The sequence below is a fragment of the Neodiprion pinetum genome, chromosome 2 (genome assembly GCF_021155775.2).
Source record: "Neodiprion pinetum isolate iyNeoPine1 chromosome 2, iyNeoPine1.2, whole genome shotgun sequence".
In the NCBI taxonomy this organism is placed as follows: domain Eukaryota; kingdom Metazoa; phylum Arthropoda; class Insecta; order Hymenoptera; family Diprionidae; genus Neodiprion; species Neodiprion pinetum.
In genome coordinates, this window is record NC_060233.1 from 27,896,207 (window position 1) to 27,914,476 (window position 18,270).

Sequence of the window (18,270 nt, forward strand, 5' to 3'; positions counted from 1 at the left end):
TTTATTGTATTGGTGTAAAATACCAGCTTAGCCACATGACAAATGTAGTCCTCTCTCAAATTTATTACGCTGGAATTTAAGAAAATTAGTTGAAACAGAGTTGTTTATACCGCATACGACTAGGATAACGTACCGAAAGAAGTTGTGTCATGTAATTAATAATAATAACGTGCTTCAATTTATACGTTTTAAGACTTGCGTTGGCCTGATGGCAATATTTTACTTGCCTGCTTGAAAAACTTGTATAACTTTGTATTATATCACATACTTTAATCTATTAGAAGAAAAAAGATTATTCTTTACGTCAAAATGTTTTTCTTTTAAACTGTAGCGTGCGAGAAGGATTTATTACTACAATACATAGATTGAAATGCAGATCAATATCAATCATAGGTAATAGATAACAATAATTAATTAGCTAGTAGCTTATTAAGTTTTGCATTCCGTTCATAGTAATGCTTTTTTCGAATACATTAGCCGCTGCTGTACACAGTACATAAATATGCTGGAGAGTTATTTTTTAAACCAATCTTCCGTTTACAGAACTGCACAATGTCTTGTAAGATGTTCAATTCACAAAATACTATTTGAGCAACGTAAATCTTGATCATGATATTAATTCTGTATATATTGACGAAATACGTGTCCGAATAATGTTAACGAAAATATATTAGTTAAACTTAATGAAAATATTCCCAATGTATCTACCTCTTCAATTATTATGAAAGCACATATTAAACAAGTATTGTTTTTGAAACTGAAATTGAAACTTTACTCAACATTTCAATGTTGACATAACAAATTTCGAATGAGTAAATAACTGTAGCTGTATCATAACAGTAAGTCAAGGGATAGAATACATACCTATATTACTTAATAAAGTAAAAATAGTAACTGACAATCAAATTGTAATTAAAATCCAGAAGGTATAAAATAAGGTCCTAATCGGCAAACATAGTGTTGAGAAAATCACAAAGGAAATCAAAAATAACGTAGTGTATCTACGACGCGAATGGAACAAAGACGATTTTGACAAGTGTGAAGTTAATCGTCCAAGCAAAGCGAAAGCGGCCAAAATACTTTTTATCCAACTCCCTTTGAAAACACGGTTTCGTAGGACCAACAACGGAGAAGTTACCAAACAAAATTTTTCAGTTTTCGAATTAGTTGGACCCTGAGGAACGTAAAAAAAAACAACTTAGTGTCCAAAAGACCAGCAGTAAAGAAATGATGGAGGATTGCATAAGAGGAAATTAAAATAGCGTACTTCCAGTTGACAAACTACAGAGAGCATACGAAAAATTTTATTTATCTATTGATATTGTTACAGGTTACATGGAATAGTAAAGATATGATATCACACATATCGTATCCTGCAGAGATACATTTCGCCTATGTAAGGAACAAGACTTGAACAATGCTTACAAACTACTCAAATAACTATGTTATATAACATTGTTTACATTCCGCTTGAACTAATGTATGTTGCACTTCTGTTTCATTACGTTTTCTGTGTTTTTTTATACTTCAATATTAATTAGTAACTTATTAAAGTACCATACACTGACACCCAACACTTGTACTCGAATTGAGACATATTAACCGACACGATTTTGATGTTCTTTCTCAGGAACTTTTGATTCGTCGTTCGAAGCGTATTCGGACTGAGCCCATTCGATGCCTCTCGCGAAAATACGTCGATATAGTGCACCAAAAAATTTATGCCAGCACTTTTAAAAGTGGCGAAAATTTTCGCCAAAAATGCAGAGGGGCTTGCCTTACTTTTTTTTCATTCTCGGAGCCGAAAATTTTTTGTTTCAGATTCGATTTGAATGACCCTCTTCTTACTAATCGGACCCCCAGGAACTCAGAAAACGCAGCGAAAAAAGCGTGGGACCAACAGCAGAAAAGTTACGAAGGAAATCTCGTTTTTCGGCTGTAACTCTTAATCCGTTGATCGCCGCGTAATACGACTGCGCCCAATCGATTCCTTTCGCAAAATTACGTCGATATACCGCACCAAAGAACTTATTCCAGTACTTTTCACAGATCAGATTCACGTTTAGATTTAGATTTATTCAGAACATCATTCTTGCATTGTACATCTACGTTGTATTCCACTATTTCGATATTATTGACAGTTCTCTATACCTGAGCATCTACCTGCTTGTGTGAATGAAGTTTTTTTTTTTTCTTTTACAAAAATTTCATTTCAATGGCAATTAATAGGTCAAGTTCTTACGTCTGCGGCGCTGACGAGCCGGCGCTTTTTAGACCGGTGGTGCGCAGATCGGCAGATCAACGCGGACTAGCGAGCAGACAAATCGCCTTTTCAATCCGACAGCTATCTGAGCTATCTACGAATAGTCATGTATTCACAAAACGTAGAAGAAAATTATTCACGCTCACCTCAACCTTAACAATAGTATTCTCTGAAGGCGTTTGCTAAACCTTCTTCATTTGTTTCGATTTCTTGTTAGCCTGCATGTCTAATCTTAATTTTGTTTGTTTCCTCTTTTTTTCTTTGTTCAATCTTATTCTCTCTAATGACTTTCCATATCCGCTTTTTATAATTTCCTGCCGCTTCTATTTGTTTCTTGTAATATTCATTTTTTCTTTTGTCTATTACCTTCATAAGAGCTTTGCGGTATTCTCTGTATTCCGTTTGCGCGGCTTCATTAAACGGCTCACTAATCACTTTTTTGGCGAGCTTATTTCTGTGTCGAATTGATCGGACGAGGCTTTTTGTCACCCACGGTTTCAGTTTAATCATTTTATTTTCATTCCTTGTTACTATTTCTTTGGCGTAGCTTCTTCGACCGCTTTCTGCAGACTGCTAACCAAGTTTTTGGTAGCTTTCTCTACGTCCTTTCCGTTCAGCACCTACCCTCCCATCTTTCATTTTGTGTTATTTCTGTTACTTTGTTGTAATTGATTTGATACACGTGTATTGTCCTTTTCCGGCCCATTTTTGTTTTTCCGATATGTAGTATAGTTGTATAGTAATCTGTGATTTTCGTTTTTAGAACAGATGCGGATACGTTGTTTAGAGTTCTTTTTTTAACCAAGATGTGATCAATGCACGAACTTGTATTTTCTGTTTCCCTTGTCGTTGTTGTGATAGCTGCTACGTATCTATGTATTCCATAACATTAATATTCATAACTATTACAAGAACTTTTCATTTGCTCTCTCGATCATGAATTTTCGTGGTCATAGAATCGAAACGCTGTTTTAGCTAGTCGCAAGTGAAGTATCTACGTTGGGTAAAGAAGCAGAAATGTTTTTCGAAAAGTGTTCGTATGGAAAAATATTCAGAGTAACTGTAATACATCACGGATGCGCTAATTTTGATCGAGATGAAATAGATGCTCCGTATATAAGACAATATTTAACGCAGTGTCCTGATTTAAACACCTAAAAAGGTGATTGTCGGCGATTTTTTTTTCTTTGATAGAGAGAGATAGAACGAAGCTTCTTAATACTTCGAGTGTATTTTAAAACACATTTGAAAGGTACGAGCAAAAGGTTTTATCATACAACTGTCGCAGAACGGCAGCGTTATTAGCTGACCCGTTGACTAAAGAATATATCTTTAGTCAACAGCTGACCATCGATGGGCCTAGCCGATTGAGTCTGGAATCGGCAAGGAAGATAAAGTGCGTATTTCTTGTCCGAAATGTAAGAACTAAAATCATTATACATCATATCTTATCATCATACGTCATACATCATACATCATACATAGTATTGAAGTTCGAAACCAAAGTTTGGATGTTCGGATGTTCAGAAAGTCAACATTTTTTTTCTCTTGACGTCTTCAATCTATAGTGATCAGCTAGCCGAATTCCTCAGTCTGGAAACAACCGCGCGGTAGAGAGGACGTACGAGAATCGCGCTCCGCAGATTTCGAGTACCGGGTTCTTTACCTCCTGGATTCTGCGCTCCGGGTCCGTTTCGTGGCGCAACTCGAGTTCCAGGAGTAGCGCTCGGTAGTTTCTGTGCTCCAGGTCCGCTGCCTGGTGCTACTCGAGTTCCAGGAGAAGCGCGCGGTAGTTTCCATGCTCCAGGTCCGCTACCTGGTGAAACTCGACTTTCAGGACAAGTGCTCCGTAGTTTCTGCGCTCCAGGTCCAGTACCTGTTGAAACTCGACTTCCAGGACAAGCGCTACGTAGTTCTGACTGTCCAGGTTCTTGACCTGGTGACTTTTGACCTTCCGGACTAATTTTCAATTTTACAAGTTTGATTATTGAAAACGTCATGTTTTGTACCATCAAACCAAAATGCATGTTTCAGATAACACTTTGAATCGGAAAAAACCGAGCGACCAGGACCAACAAATTGCAATTGGTGAGTGTTTGGCATTATATAGGTACATAGGAATAGATGACAATAACGTCGTTCAATTAGAGCTAAAATTGCTGTGGTTAGTGTATCAGATCTGTTAGCACTTAGCTGGTTGTTCTGTGGTATTTTTTGTGGAAATTTATTATCATAAAATCACAATACGTTATACTTACATGCATCTGTAAACGTGATTTGTAGTATTACATAGAAAAAATCTTACGAGCAGATTCGGTTTACGTCACATGCACAAAGACGGTGTTCATTCTGTATACTGTGAAGCCAATACCAGAATTTTTTGGGGAGTCATCGTATCCCAGTCTCCCCTACAACTGTGTTATGTGTTAAAACACTGACAACGAGTAAGCGAACGCACGAGCAGAAAAATCAGTTACACTAGGCATCCGACCACGAGCGAGCTTTAGCGAGCGAGTGTTTTAAAACTTGTTATTTTTAATTCGCGCACCATTCTATTATCGATGTACCAAAATAACCCAAAAGGCAGTGATCTCGTGTTAATTGTCGAGCTAAAAGGTAAAACTTAACGATTTTTTTCTTCTGAACGAATATGAATGTGATTTAACGTATTTTATGAGTTTCTTAGTTCATCGATGATGAAAATATATGTCAATTCGAAGTAATTTTAGTTTTTACGTTTCAGACAAAAATTACGCACTCCATCTTTCCGGCCAATTCGAGATTCCAGCGACGAGGTGCTTCAATGACCAACTAATGACTTCGCCATTTTGCGACAATTGATGGTAAATAAATTTTTCTTGTACTGTCCAAATGTGAGTTGAACTACACTCGAAATTTTAAAAAGCTTCGTTAGTTATCTCCCTATAAAAAAAATAGCCGACAATCAACGTTTCGCTTGGAACTTATCGTATTTGATTGATAAAAAAAAAAAATATATGTACTTTTACCGATTTTTCATATGGCAGCATTTGAAGAATCCGGTTTCCTCTTTGAACCGACATGAAAGATAGTTTTTCTCCATTATCTGATTTCATTATTGACCTTTTTTCGGTGTTACTTGAAATTTAGCTATATAATTATTGATTGCTTTCAGCTTTTAACCATTTGTATGCTATAATAGTACAAAATTAATAATTATAATCAACTATTTTCGTGTCAACCAATAAGAAAAAGCTATGTTACTATTTGTGCACGGTGAGCATAACATTTTTATGATATTTAATGGCAATTGTAATTATATTTCATCTTGAAATTTTTCAAACTTGTCATGTTTACAGTAAATTATTTCAATCCATTTTTCGCGGAAGCCCACATTTCGTAGCTATCAATGCGCTAGAGAAATTTCTATAATTTCTTATAATTTTCTCATAATCTTCTTAGTCAAACCTGTATATGAAAAAAATATATTGATCCTCAGACAATATTTTCCACGTGTTGTAATACTGAAATTATTTATTAGTATTCGAGGTATGACCCGAGGTGGTTGGAGGTGGTCGGAAGTGTTTAAGGGAGGTTGCGGGGGATCGAGGTGGATGAGGAGAAGGACGGAAAGGAGGAGGAGGAGATAGATGAGGAGAAAAAAGTGGACGAGGAGGACGAGGATAACGAGGATTTCTGCACTGTGAGTATAACATTTTTATAATATTTCATGGCTATTGTAATTATATTTCATCTGAAATTTTTTACACTTGTCATGTTTACAATGAATTATTTAAACTCATTTCCCGCGCAAGTCCAAATTCCGTATCTATCAATGCGCTAATAAAATTTCTACAATGTTTTATAATTTTTCCATAATTTTCGTACAATGTGTCTATGCAAAAATTACATTAATGCTTACACAATATTTTTAATGTGTTCTAATACTGAAAACATTTATCAGTGATCGAGGTATAACCCGAGGTGGTTAGCCGTGGTCGTTAGAGGTGGTTGGCAGCGGTTGGAGGTGATCGGAGGTGGACGAGGAGGAGGACGAGGAAGACGAGGATTTGTGCTCGGTGAGTAAAACATTTTTATAATATTTGATGGCAATTGTAATTATATTTTATCAAAAATATTTCAAACTAGTCATGTTTACATTAAATTATTTCAATTCATTTTTCGCGCAAGCACATATTCAGTAGCTATGAATAAGCTCATATAATTTAATATATTATTAATTACTTAATTAATATTCTTATAATATTTGATGGCAATTGTAATTATGTTGTATCTGAAATTTTTCAAACTTATCATGCTTACATTAAATTATTTCAATTCATTTTTCGCGCAAGCACATATTCAGTAGCTATGAATAAGCTCATATAATTTATTATATTATTAATTAATTAATTAATATTCTTATAATATTTAATGACAATTGTCATTATATTTTATTTAAAATTTTTCAAACTTGTCACGTTTACAACAAATTATTTCAATTCATTTCTCGCGCAAGCACATGTTCAGTAGCTTCAAATGCGCTAATAAACTTGATTATATTATTAATTAATTAATTAATTATATTAATCCTTGAACAGTGTTTTTGATGTGTTCTTATACTAAAAATATTCATTACTATTCAAGGTATAACCCGAGGTAGTTCGCGGTGGTTGCGGGTGATCGAGGTGGGCGAGGAGGAGGACGAGGATGACGAGGACTTGTACACTGTGAGTATAACATTTTTATTATATTCATTAGAGTAGGAGTAGGATCAGGAGTAGGAGTAGTGGGAGTTGAAGTAGAAGTGGTAGAAGTCGGAGTAGGAATAAGAGTAGTCGTAGTAGTAGGAGTTGGAGTAGAGTAGGAGTAGAAGTAGATGTATGCGGGGAGGGGCGGGGAGGGGATATTATCATATCAAGTTATCAGTAATAAGCAATTGCGGGTAAAATATTAGCTTACTTTTGTAAGTATTTATGAATATAGCCTCTACGAATATTCATTGTTGGTATATAAGGTCTGGCAACGTACCTACTTTCTGTAAGAGATGTTGAAGATTTTCAACACAATTATGTTTCAGTTCTGTGCCCCACCTAGTGATCCACTAGTACATATCCTCCGACGTGACATCGCTCCGCTACGTACGAAGAAGAAAAGATTTATTAGGATGCAAATTGCTCCTCTCTTCTTGCCATTGTGCTTTCAGCCATTGTTGTGCTGTGTGTTTAAAATTTAGGACAGTATATAATATAGAATAACAGGTACAGCTACGAATACAGCACTACAATAAATCTTATAGAAATGAGCTCTCATTGAGATTTATCTGTATTTATAACTCGACGCGAGAAGGCAAAAATCAATGTAATGCCATCTGTAAGGTAATTGGACTCGTATTTGCACTACGAGAACTCGTTGGGCATTTTGCGGTGAAATTTGAAAAATTGTTGTACAAGAAATTAAATAACTATAAAAATGGATAAAAAATATTATCTCTAATAGTGAATGTAGCTAATACAGCTTGAACCGTATATTGATTATGTTAATGATCTATTGTGACAAGATCGGAATTAGATAAGCTCTCTAAATACTCTTTTCTAGTCTATTAATTTATATCATGTATATGTAAATGTATATTTCTTCAGTTTGTACAATCATTGCACTAGGATTACCCTTGCCATGTTTTATGGTGCGCTTGTGTAATTTGTATATTATTAACCTTACGTTTCACTCCATTTGCGACAAGTTGTTAGTGTTTACATTTCTTGGCAATTATTTATGTACATGTATGTGTATATATATATACGTATACTTATGCATGTGTATATAAATATATACACATATTTAAAACTAGACTTTTACAATAAACACAGAGGTCTTAGTATATTCACATACGGATTTCTGTGTATAGGTGTACTTGAACTAAAATATCCTTACCTCTAATACGGATTTCTTCGTAATTCGCATTTGTTTTTGTAACCCAATGTCCTACGTATAATGGCAAAAATCGAGATCCAACTTAACTGAGTCTCAAAGCCCAGTTGACATAAAAGCAGCTGTTTGATAGAAATTATAGTTTGTAGTTTACACAGCCCATTGCATGATATTTCATTATAAATACATATGTTTCAATGTATTTAGGAATAATTTATCAAATGTACAGAGGTCATGTGCAAATAATAAATGAATTCGACCGCAGTTTGATGTATTCATTGGAGCTTTAACAATAAATTTAAGCTTTGTTACTTCTTTTATTTTATTATGGATAATCAAAAACATTTCCGACTATTCGTGCTGTGGAAGCATGGGGATTAAACCAAATGTAGCAAAAGATTAGAAACAGTGTATGTAGAGTACGGGTATTTTTCTAATAATGCAAACACGTGCCGCTAGCTTAGTTTTGACATATCTAGAATACCACGCCTTGCGAATTAGCTTTCCAGACAGAGATGAATGATGAATTTTAAGGACTGCATTATCGTTGTTGAATACTCTATGCTTCATGGGAAAAGAAAATCTGTAACGATAAAATTGATGCACCGGATCGTCGTCGACTTTAACTTTCGAAATGTCCTACCATTTCCGAACACCTCCAACCATCCTATCTACCTATATTACTAGATTAGCTATGATATGAAAAGAGAAGTATTTTTCATTTCGAAATGGGATTTTATTCGACGCGCCCTCGATGTATTCCATAACATTAGTATTCATAATTATTCCAACAACTTTTCATTTGCTCTCTCGATCTTGAATTTTCATAGGCATAGAATCGAAACGCTGTTTTAGCTGGTCGCAAGTGAAGCATCTGCGTTGGGTGGAGGAGCAGAATTGTTTTTCGAAAAGTATTCGGATGGAAAAAAATTCAGAGTAACTGTAATACATCACGGATACGCTAATTTTGAACGAGATGAAATGGATGCTTCGTATATGAGACAGTATTTAACGCTGCGTAGTGGTTTAAAGACCTAGAAAGGTGATAGGGAGAGAAAGAACGACGCTTCTTAACACTTCGAGTGTATTTTAACACACATTTGAAAGATACGAGCGAAATTTTTCATCATCCAACTGTCGCAGAACGGCAGCGTTATTAGCCGACCCGTTCACTGAAGAATATATCTGCAGTCAACGGCTGACCATCGAAGGGACTGGTCGCTTGAGTCTGGAATCGGCAGGAGAGATAAAGTGTGTATTTCTTGTATGAAACGTGAAAACTAAAATCATTATACATCATATCATATCATCATACATCATACATCATACATCATACATCGTACATCGTACATCATACATCATACATCGTACATCATACATCATACATCATCATACGTAGTATTACAGTTCGAAACCAAAGTTTGAATTTTCGGATGTTCGGAAAGTGACGTCACCAATCTAAAATCGGCTAGCCGAGTTCCTCAGTCGGGTAACAACCGCGCAGTAGAGCGGACGGATGAGAGTCGCGCTCCGCAAATTTCGAGTACCGGGTTCTCAACCTCACGGATCCCGCGCTTCGGGCCGCTACGTATTTCGAGTACCGGGTTCTCAACCTCCCGGATCCCGCGCTTCGGGTCCGCTACGCGGTGAAGCTCGACTTCCAGGATAAGCGCTCCGTGGTTCCTGGTTCATGTTTACAATAAATTATTTCAATTCGTTTTTCGCGCAAGCCGAAATTCAGTAACTGTCAGTCCGCTAATAAAATTTCTCGACTTCCAGGATAAGCGCTCCGTGGTTCCTGGTTCATGTTTACAATAAATTATTTCAATTCGTTTTTCGCGCAAGCCGAAATTCAGTAACTGTCAGTCCGCTAATAAAATTTCTCGACTTCCAGGATAAGCGCTCCGTGGTTCCTGGTTCATGTTTACAATAAATTATTTCAATTCGTTTTTCGCGCAAGCCGAAATTCAGTAACTGTCAGTCCGCTAATAAAATTTCTCGACTTCCAGGATAAGCGCTCCGTGGTTCCTGGTTCATGTTTACAATAAATTATTTCAATTCGTTTTTCGCGCAAGCCGAAATTCAGTAGCTGTCAGTCCGCTAATAAAATTTCTCGACTTCCAGGATAAGCGCTCCGTGGTTCCTGGTTCATGTTTACAATAAATTATTTCAATTCGTTTTTCGCGCAAGCCGAAATTCAGTAGCTGTCAGTCCGCTAATAAAATTTCTCGACTTCCAGGATAAGCGCTCCGTGGTTCCTGGTTCATGTTTACAATAAATTATTTCAATTCGTTTTTCGCGCAAGCCGAAATTCAGTAACTGTCAGTCCGCTAATAAAATTTCTCGACTTCCAGGATAAGCGCTCCGTGGTTCCTGGTTCATGTTTACAATAAATTATTTCAATTCGTTTTTCGCGCAGGCCGAAATTCAGTAACTGTCAGTCCGCTAATAAAATTTCTCGACTTCCAGGATAAGCGCTCCGTGGTTCCTGGTTCATGTTTACAATAAATTATTTCAATTCGTTTTTCGCGCAAGCCGAAATTCAGTAACTGTCAGTCCGCTAATAAAATTTCTCGACTTCCAGGATAAGCGCTCCGTGGTTCCTGGTTCATGTTTACAATAAATTATTTCAATTCGTTTTTCGCGCAAGCCGAAATTCAGTAGCTGTCAGTCCGCTAATAAAATTTCTCGACTTCCAGGATAAGCGCTCCGTGGTTCCTGGTTCATGTTTACAATAAATTATTTCAATTCGTTTTTCGCGCAAGCCGAAATTCAGTAGCTGTCAGTCCGCTAATAAAATTTCTCGACTTCCAGGATAAGCGCTCCGTGGTTCCTGGTTCATGTTTACAATAAATTATTTCAATTCGTTTTTCGCGCAAGCCGAAATTCAGTAGCTGTCAGTCCGCTAATAAAATTTCTCGACTTCCAGGATAAGCGCTCCGTGGTTCCTGGTTCATGTTTACAATAAATTATTTCAATTCGTTTTTCGCGCAAGCCGAAATTCAGTAGCTGTCAGTCCGCTAATAAAATTTCTCGACTTCCAGGATAAGCGCTCCGTGGTTCCTGGTTCATGTTTACAATAAATTATTTCAATTCGTTTTTCGCGCAAGCCGAAATTCAATAGCTGTCAGTACGCTAATAAAATTTCTATAACTTTATAATCTTCTCATAATCTTTTTGGTAAAATATGTCGATAAAAAAATTATATTAAACCTTACACATTATTTTTGATTTGTTCTCATGCTGAAAATATTTATTAGTATTCGAGGTATAACTCGAGGTGGTTGGCGGTGGTCGTTGGAGGTGGATGGGGGTGGTTGCGGGTAATCTCGGTGATTCAGGAGGAGGAGGACGAGGATTTGTGCTGGGTGAGTAAAACACTTTTATAACATTTGATGGCAATTGTAATTATATTTCATCTGAAATATTACAAACTTGTCACGTTTACAATAAATTATTTCAATTCATCTTTCGTGCAAGCACATATTCAGTAGCTATGAATAATCTTGTACAATTTATTATATTATTAATTAATTAATTAGTATTCTTATAATATTTAATGGCAATTGTAATTATATTTCATCTGAAATATTACAAACTTGTCACGTTTACAATAAATTATTTCAATTCATATTTCGTGCAAGCACATATTCAGTAGCTATGAATAATCTTGTACAATTCATTATAATATTAGATAATTGATTAATTACATTAATCCTTACACAATATTTTTGATGTGTTCCTATACTGAAAATATTCATTACTATTCCAGGTATTACCCGAGGTGGTCGGAGGTGGACGAGGAGGAGGACGAGCTGGACGAGGAGGAGGACCAGGTGGACGAGGAGGAGGACGAGGTGGCCGAGGAGGAGGCGGGGTGGGTCGTGGGAGAGGACCTCTCCTCTCCTCAGAGGAGGGGAGGGGGAGGGGCAGTGAAGGGGGAGAGGTGGGCGGGGAGGGGGAAGGGAAGGGAAGGGAAGGGAAGGGGGGAAGGGGAGGGGAGGGGAGGGTGGCGGGGCGGGGCCGGGAGGGGGAGGAGGAGGGGGAGGGAAGGGGGAGGGGGAGGGAGGGGGGGGAGGGAGGGAGGGAGGGAGGGAGGGCGGGCGGGCGGGAGGGAGGGAGGGAGGGCGGGCGGGAGGGAGGGAGGGAGGGAGGGAGAGAGAGAGAGTGGCGGACGGATGTCAATGCGAGCCCGTTAGAGTTAATAGAGCAGTACACCCCCCCCCCCTCCCCGCGCCCTCCCTCCCTCCCTCCCTCCCTCCCGCCCGCCCTCCCTCCCGCCCGCCCTCCCTCCCTCCCTCCCTCCCCCTTCCCTCCCCCTCCTCCTCCCCCTCCCGGCCCCGCCCCGCCACCCTCCCCTCCCCTCCCCTTCCCCCCTTCCCTTCCCTTCCCTTCCCTTCCCCCTCCCCGCCCACCTCTCCCCCTTCACTGCCCCTCCCCCTCCCCTCCTCTGAGGAGAGGAGAGGTCCTCTCCCACGACCCACCCCGCCTCCTCCTCGGCCACCTCGTCCTCCTCCTCGTCCACCTGGTCCTCCTCCTCGTCCAGCTCGTCCTCCTCCTCGTCCACCTCCGACCACCTCGGGTAATACCTGGAATAGTAATGAATATTTTCAGTATAGGAACACATCAAAAATATTGTGTAAGGATTAATGTAATTAATCAATTATCTAATATTATAATGAATTGTACAAGATTATTCATAGCTACTGAATATGTGCTTGCACGAAATATGAATTGAAATAATTTATTGTAAACGTGACAAGTTTGTAATATTTCAGATGAAATATAATTACAATTGCCATTAAATATTATAAGAATACTAATTAATTAATTAATAATATAATAAATTGTACAAGATTATTCATAGCTACTGAATATGTGCTTGCACGAAAGATGAATTGAAATAATTTATTGTAAACGTGACAAGTTTGTAATATTTCAGATGAAATATAATTACAATTGCCATCAAATGTTATAAAAGTGTTTTACTCACCCAGCACAAATCCTCGTCCTCCTCCTCCTGAATCACCGAGATTACCCGCAACCACCCCCATCCACCTCCAACGACCACCGCCAACCACCTCGAGTTATACCTCGAATACTAATAAATATTTTCAGCATGAGAACAAATCAAAAATAATGTGTAAGGTTTAATATAATTTTTTTATCGACATATTTTACCAAAAAGATTATGAGAAGATTATAAAGTTATAGAAATTTTATTAGCGTACTGACAGCTATTGAATTTCGGCTTGCGCGAAAAACGAATTGAAATAATTTATTGTAAACATGAACCAGGAACCACGGAGCGCTTATCCTGGAAGTCGAGAAATTTTATTAGCGGACTGACAGCTACTGAATTTCGGCTTGCGCGAAAAACGAATTGAAATAATTTATTGTAAACATGAACCAGGAACCACGGAGCGCTTATCCTGGAAGTCGAGAAATTTTATTAGCGGACTGACAGCTACTGAATTTCGGCTTGCGCGAAAAACGAATTGAAATAATTTATTGTAAACATGAACCAGGAACCACGGAGCGCTTATCCTGGAAGTCGAGAAATTTTATTAGCGGACTGACAGCTACTGAATTTCGGCTTGCGCGAAAAACGAATTGAAATAATTTATTGTAAACATGAACCAGGAACCACGGAGCGCTTATCCTGGAAGTCGAGAAATTTTATTAGCGGACTGACAGCTACTGAATTTCGGCTTGCGCGAAAAACGAATTGAAATAATTTATTGTAAACATGAACCAGGAACCACGGAGCGCTTATCCTGGAAGTCGAGAAATTTTATTAGCGGACTGACAGTTACTGAATTTCGGCTTGCGCGAAAAACGAATTGAAATAATTTATTGTAAACATGAACCAGGAACCACGGAGCGCTTATCCTGGAAGTCGAGAAATTTTATTAGCGGACTGACAGTTACTGAATTTCGGCCTGCGCGAAAAACGAATTGAAATAATTTATTGTAAACATGAACCAGGAACCACGGAGCGCTTATCCTGGAAGTCGAGAAATTTTATTAGCGGACTGACAGTTACTGAATTTCGGCTTGCGCGAAAAACGAATTGAAATAATTTATTGTAAACATGAACCAGGAACCACGGAGCGCTTATCCTGGAAGTCGAGAAATTTTATTAGCGGACTGACAGCTACTGAATTTCGGCTTGCGCGAAAAACGAATTGAAATAATTTATTGTAAACATGAACCAGGAACCACGGAGCGCTTATCCTGGAAGTCGAGAAATTTTATTAGCGGACTGACAGCTACTGAATTTCGGCTTGCGCGAAAAACGAATTGAAATAATTTATTGTAAACATGAACCAGGAACCACGGAGCGCTTATCCTGGAAGTCGAGAAATTTTATTAGCGGACTGACAGTTACTGAATTTCGGCTTGCGCGAAAAACGAATTGAAATAATTTATTGTAAACATGAACCAGGAACCACGGAGCGCTTATCCTGGAAGTCGAGAAATTTTATTAGCGGACTGACAGTTACTGAATTTCGGCTTGCGCGAAAAACGAATTGAAATAATTTATTGTAAACATGAACCAGGAACCACGGAGCGCTTATCCTGGAAGTCGAGAAATTTTATTAGCGGACTGACAGTTACTGAATTTCGGCTTGCGCGAAAAACGAATTGAAATAATTTATTGTAAACATGAACCAGGAACCACGGAGCGCTTATCCTGGAAGTCGAGCTTCACCGCGTAGCGGACCCGAAGCGCGGGATCCGGGAGGTTGAGAACCCGGTACTCGAAATACGTAGCGGCCCGAAGCGCGGGATCCGTGAGGTTGAGAACCCGGTACTCGAAATTTGCGGAGCGCGACTCTCATCCGTCCGCTCTACTGCGCGGTTGTTACCCGACTGAGGAACTCGGCTAGCCGATTTTAGATTGGTGACGTCACTTTCCGAACATCCGAAAATTCAAACTTTGGTTTCGAACTGTAATACTACGTATGATGATGTATGATGTATGATGTACGATGTATGATGTATGATGTACGATGTACGATGTATGATGTATGATGTATGATGTATGATGATATGATATGATGTATAATGATTTTAGTTTTCACGTTTCATACAAGAAATACACACTTTATCTCTCCTGCCGATTCCAGACTCAAGCGACCAGTCCCTTCGATGGTCAGCCGTTGACTGCAGATATATTCTTCAGTGAACGGGTCGGCTAATAACGCTGCCGTTCTGCGACAGTTGGATGATGAAAAATTTCGCTCGTATCTTTCAAATGTGTGTTAAAATACACTCGAAGTGTTAAGAAGCGTCGTTCTTTCTCTCCCTATCACCTTTCTAGGTCTTTAAACCACTACGCAGCGTTAAATACTGTCTCATATACGAAGCATCCATTTCATCTCGTTCAAAATTAGCGTATCCGTGATGTATTACAGTTACTCTGAATTTTTTTCCATCCGAATACTTTTCGAAAAACAATTCTGCTCCTCCACCCAACGCAGATGCTTCACTTGCGACCAGCTAAAACAGCGTTTCGATTCTATGCCTATGAAAATTCAAGATCGAGAGAGCAAATGAAAAGTTGTTGGAATAATTATGAATACTAATGTTATGGAATACATCGAGGGCGCGTCGAATAAAATCCCATTTCGAAATGAAAAATACTTCTCTTTTCATATCATAGCTAATCTAGTAATATAGGTAGATAGGATGGTTGGAGGTGTTCGGAAATGGTAGGACATTTCGAAAGTTAAAGTCGACGACGATCCGGTGCATCAATTTTATCGTTACAGATTTTCTTTTCCCATGAAGCATAGAGTATTCAACAACGATAATGCAGTCCTTAAAATTCATCATTCATCTCTGTCTGGAAAGCTAATTCGCAAGGCGTGGTATTCTAGATATGTCAAAACTAAGCTAGCGGCACGTGTTTGCATTATTAGAAAAATACCCGTACTCTACATACACTGTTTCTAATCTTTTGCTACATTTGGTTTAATCCCCATGCTTCCACAGCACGAATAGTCGGAAATGTTTTTGATTATCCATAATAAAATAAAAGAAGTAACAAAGCTTAAATTTATTGTTAAAGCTCCAATGAATACATCAAACTGCGGTCGAATTCATTTATTATTTGCACATGACCTCTGTACATTTGATAAATTATTCCTAAATACATTGAAACATATGTATTTATAATGAAATATCATGCAATGGGCTGTGTAAACTACAAACTATAATTTCTATCAAACAGCTGCTTTTATGTCAACTGGGCTTTGAGACTCAGTTAAGTTGGATCTCGATTTTTGCCATTATACGTAGGACATTGGGTTACAAAAACAAATGCGAATTACGAAGAAATCCGTATTAGAGGTAAGGATATTTTAGTTCAAGTACACCTATACACAGAAATCCGTATGTGAATATACTAAGACCTCTGTGTTTATTGTAAAAGTCTAGTTTTAAATATGTGTATATATTTATATACACATGCATAAGTATACGTATATATATATACACATACATGTACATAAATAATTGCCAAGAAATGTAAACACTAACAACTTGTCGCAAATGGAGTGAAACGTAAGGTTAATAATATACAAATTACACAAGCGCACCATAAAACATGGCAAGGGTAATCCTAGTGCAATGATTGTACAAACTGAAGAAATATACATTTACATATACATGATATAAATTAATAGACTAGAAAAGAGTATTTAGAGAGCTTATCTAATTCCGATCTTGTCACAATAGATCATTAACATAATCAATATACGGTTCAAGCTGTATTAGCTACATTCACTATTAGAGATAATATTTTTTATCCATTTTTATAGTTATTTAATTTCTTGTACAACAATTTTTCAAATTTCACCGCAAAATGCCCAACGAGTTCTCGTAGTGCAAATACGAGTCCAATTACCTTACAGATGGCATTACATTGATTTTTGCCTTCTCGCGTCGAGTTATAAATACAGATAAATCTCAATGAGAGCTCATTTCTATAAGATTTATTGTAGTGCTGTATTCGTAGCTGTACCTGTTATTCTATATTATATACTGTCCTAAATTTTAAACACACAGCACAACAATGGCTGAAAGCACAATGGCAAGAAGAGAGGAGCAATTTGCATCCTAATAAATCTTTTCTTCTTCGTACGTAGCGGAGCGATGTCACGTCGGAGGATATGTACTAGTGGATCACTAGGTGGGGCACAGAACTGAAACATAATTGTGTTGAAAATCTTCAACATCTCTTACAGAAAGTAGGTACGTTGCCAGACCTTATATACCAACAATGAATATTCGTAGAGGCTATATTCATAAATACTTACAAAAGTAAGCTAATATTTTACCCGCAATTGCTTATTACTGATAACTTGATATGATAATATCCCCTCCCCGCCCCTCCCCGCATACATCTACTTCTACTCCTACTCTACTCCAACTCCTACTACTACGACTACTCTTATTCCTACTCCGACTTCTACCACTTCTACTTCAACTCCCACTACTCCTACTCCTGATCCTACTCCTACTCTAATGAATATAATAAAAATGTTATACTCACAGTGTACAAGTCCTCGTCATCCTCGTCCTCCTCCTCGCCCACCTCGATCACCCGCAACCACCGCGAACTACCTCGGGTTATACCTTGAATAGTAATGAATATTTTTAGTATAAGAACACATCAAAAACACTGTTCAAGGATTAATATAATTAATTAATTAATTAATAATATAATCAAGTTTATTAGCGCATTTGAAGCTACTGAACATGTGCTTGCGCGAGAAATGAATTGAAATAATTTGTTGTAAACGTGACAAGTTTGAAAAATTTTAAATAAAATATAATGACAATTGTCATTAAATATTATAAGAATATTAATTAATTAATTAATAATATAATAAATTATATGAGCTTATTCATAGCTACTGAATATGTGCTTGCGCGAAAAATGAATTGAAATAATTTAATGTAAGCATGATAAGTTTGAAAAATTTCAGATACAACATAATTACAATTGCCATCAAATATTATAAGAATATTAATTAAGTAATTAATAATATATTAAATTATATGAGCTTATTCATAGCTACTGAATA

At 37.6% G+C, this 18,270-nt stretch overlaps 1 long non-coding RNA gene across 5 annotated transcripts; it reads left to right on the forward strand.

Annotated features, from left to right (window-relative positions):
* The first annotated feature begins 3,232 nt into the window (after nt 1-3,232).
* Nucleotides 3,233-8,430, forward strand: LOC124212194 (uncharacterized). 5 transcript variants are annotated; one of them, XR_006881605.2, is made up of 7 exons: nt 3,586-3,659; nt 4,298-4,351; nt 5,007-5,106; nt 5,784-5,945; nt 6,207-6,321; nt 6,890-6,972; nt 7,323-8,430. It is a non-coding gene; the product is annotated as an uncharacterized lncRNA (long non-coding RNA). The 5 variants fall into 5 exon arrangements; XR_006881604.2 differs by having other exon boundaries at nt 3,609-3,681; XR_011176313.1 differs by lacking the exon at nt 4,298-4,351 and having other exon boundaries at nt 3,233-3,681.
* The last annotated feature ends 9,840 nt before the right edge of the window (nt 8,431-18,270 follow it).